Genomic DNA, 3,684 nt, shown 5'->3' on the forward strand with positions numbered 1-3,684 from the left:
GCTTTAATATGCTGTCCTTGGGGTTGTCTGTGACGCCCCGCCCCCCACCCCCTCCCCGGAGCATTGCATTGTGTGAAGAGATTGGATTAGGAACTGTGTTAGCAGTTAGAAGAACAATTTGGGAAAGCTCTCTGACAGGAGGAGAATTCACCCATCAATCCACTATTCCTATGCACCGAGCATTAGAGGAAAAGGAATCTCCATATTTATGAATAGACAAAGGATTGTCAAGGAAGCAGGTGATTTAGAATAAAGCTTACTTGGTAAGAGAGAAGAGACAAGTGGAAGAGTTTGGGGGCCAAACGGAGAGATTGGAATGGGCAGGAAATGAGGCAAATCAGAATAGCACCGGGCCCCTGCGGAAGAGACAAGGAAACGTCAACAGGGCCACGCTCCCATCACTGCACTCTGCTCCGCTCCGGTCCCGCACGACTCCGCGCCCACCATGGTGCATCCAGCAGCTGGTAGGGAGATGGCTCATTGGAGAGCAAAGGCTTCGGCGAGTGCATGAAGGAATTAGGCGTGGGAATGGCTCTGCGGAAAATGGGTGCCATGGCCAAGCCAGACTGGTCATCCCTTCCGACGGCAAACACCTCAAGGTCAAAACCGAGAGCACGTTGAAGACCACCCAGCTCTCCTGCAACCTGGGAGAGGAGTTTGAAGAGACCACAGCAGATGGCTGGGAAATTCAGACCGTCTGCCTGCAACTTGGTCAACGGCGCGCTGGTCCAGCACCAGGAGTGGGAGGGACGGAGCGCACCATCTGGGGGGCTGGAGGGCGGGAAGCTAGTGGCGGGATTGGGATGTGTCATGAACAATGTCAGCTGTACTAGGATCGGTGAGAAAGCGGAGGAAAACTTCCATCATCCTTCCAGACGGGAATTAGCCATGAGAATAAACAAGCTCAGCTCAATGAGCAAATCTCTCCACACTGTTCCCCCCATTAACTGTGTTCAGTTATCACAACCATACATGCAACTATTTCTGAGTTGGTTTAATTAAGATCCACCGTTTCGTTAGTAAATAAATGTGTTTATGCTATAAAAAAAACAAAACAAGAAAACGCCAATAGGAAGAGTTTTTACATTTTTCACCTAGAAGTTGATGTTCCTCAAGCTGAAATAAATAACTGTATTTCATTCGCATACTTTTACTAATTGGGAGGTAAAAGATAACATTTCGAGGCCTGGCCAGTGTGGCTCAGTTGGTTGAGTGTCCTCCCCTGCACCCAGAGGTCGCGGGTTTGGTTAAGGGTGAGAGCACATACCCAGCTTTCAGGTTTGATCCCCGGTCGGGTGTATATGGGGGACAATGAATCAATGTTTCTCTCTCACATCTCTCTCACTCTCTCCCTCTCCCTTCCTCTCTCTCTAAAATCAATAAAAACATTTTTCAAAAGATAATATTTCTAAAGAGGCATCAATTATTAGAAAAGGAAGAAAGTACTGTCTAAGTTTTGAAAGAATGAATTAAATTTGCCAGGGAGTTTGGGTGGGCAAACTCAAAGTTTATTATGTTTATCATCATAAATAGTCAATTTACACCGCAACCATTACATTTTAATGTATCCTGAGGTTTCTATCTTCCCCAGTAAAGTACTTACATTTGCAGTTTATATGACAAACAATACTGAAATATGCTTAGTGAAACACAGTTTTATTAGCTAAATGTCTTTCAGATTTACAAATAGAAAACAATGATAAGTCATCTCAAATCATCTCGATGGAGCTATATTACCACAAAGGGTCTTGCAAGTGCATATCCTCTTAAGAAATTAGAAACAGGCTTCTTTTTCTTTTTAAAAAGTCTTTATTGTTGAAAGTATTACATATATCTCCTTTCCCCCTCATTGATCCCTTTGATGCTAGTACAAACATTTAAAAATCACTCGTTTTAGGGGAGTGATCAGTTTTCAGATAAGACAGTGCTGTGTTTTCTATTGTTTTTCTCCACATGGTGATATTTAAAATGCCATCCTTTTCCCCGTGGTTGAAATCAGCTTCCCACCCAGACTGCCTGAAAAATTCATCCTTCAAATCTCTGCTCAGGCACTACCTCCTGTCCGCAGTTTCTTCCTGACCCACCCCCACAGCCCACAAATGAGGGCTTCCTCCTACTTGTCATTATTTGTTTACCTTTCCTCTGCTCAACTTTGAGCAACTTAAAAACAAGTAATAGCAAACACATAAGTGATACGGGGTTTTGGACTGGAACACGCTGTGTTCCCCTGGGCAGGATGCTTCCCCAGATTCTTTGTCTGTAGGAGTCAAAGAATGAAACCACGGACGGAAGATGGTATAGCAAAGGTGGAAATTCATTGAAGAACAAGCACAGACTCCCACGTGGGGAGGGGGAAAGAGTCCCATCGAGTTCCTTTTTCCCTGGTTTATAAAGGCTGCTGTTTTTTGTGCCTTGATATCCCCTCTGATTGGTCACTATTTCCTTCTGATTTGGTCACTATAGCAACTCCTGAGCTCAAAGGTCAAACCTCACATGGGACATGTGAGGCCCTCCTTCTCTATCTTGTAAACATAGACCTTTTGCTACTCCCAGTTCCCTTGTCTTATGGAACTGTAACTTCTGCTGACTCCCTGCTCCCTTGTCTTATGAAAATGTACCTTTTTGCAACTCTGTAGCCCTGTGTTTTTTCCATAGACCCCTTAATTTTAAAAATTCCCTAAATCTGCCATTTTCACCCCTAAAAATTCCTATTTCATAAGGAACAAATAGAGTTATCATTCCAAGGCATCTGTTAGAGTCAACAAGCATAATACATGATCTATTTTCAACTATACCCACCCACCCTATTTACTTTGACAAAATATGTTGCAGAAGCACCCATACATTTGTGTAAGCAAATTTCACGGACTCCTTTTGATAACTTCCTAGGCTTTGGAGTCAGCCTATGATCTAAACCCCGGATCACCCACCACTATAAACTTATTCAAAATTTCTGAACCCCAGTCAAAAGAATACAAAATGATTGGGCAATTTTATTGTTCTATCATTCACTCAAAATCCTTTTGTCTTCATTTCATCACCTGAAAAAAAAAAAGACACCTACAGAATGGGCTATTGTGACAATTAAGTGAGAAATTTATATATAATGTAAATTATATTATCTAGCACATAAAAAGTGTGCTATCAATTCTATTGCAAAGTGTAGTAGAGGGATTTGGTCTGGACCAGAAGATACTACTGGGTCTCCCTTCCTCCTGTGCCTATTCAGGAAAACACTTCTCATTTCCTTTCCTCTGTGCCTACTTAAGTATTAAACGTTTCATCATTCCTATTACTACAGTATGATCTGTCATAAATCTTGGATGGTGATTCTTTAGATAACAAAGCAAATAAATTGTCATCTGCTAGAGAAAACAGACAGCACTGTTTACATTACCAGCTGTGTGATTTGAGGCAAGTTACTTAAACTCTCTGTTCCTTGTAAATGTGGGATAATAATAGTACCTGTTTCACAAAATGTTATGAGAAAATGAATGAGGAAACACACACACATCTCCTAGAATAGTACCTTCATGTTGTAAACTCTACTTAAGTGTGCACTATTATCATGACTCACTTTAAATCAATAAATACTAAAACAGACAAGAACATACAACACAATCTGATTAGCAGTCCATCTATTCCTCAATACTCTAATCTTGGAGCCAAAGACTCAAGGGATCC

General features: G+C 41.8%; 1 pseudogene; it reads left to right on the top strand.

Moving 5' to 3' along the window:
* Positions 1–458: 458 nt before the first annotated feature.
* LOC139016829 (fatty acid-binding protein 5 pseudogene) lies at positions 459–1,002 on the top strand (annotated as a pseudogene).
* Positions 1,003–3,684: the final 2,682 nt, after the last annotated feature.

Source organism: Myotis yumanensis, unplaced genomic scaffold (genome assembly GCF_028538775.1).
Source record: "Myotis yumanensis isolate MYYU_CA2020_CCGP unplaced genomic scaffold, mMyoYum1.0.hap1 SCAF_9, whole genome shotgun sequence".
NCBI classification, from domain to species: domain Eukaryota; kingdom Metazoa; phylum Chordata; class Mammalia; order Chiroptera; family Vespertilionidae; genus Myotis; species Myotis yumanensis.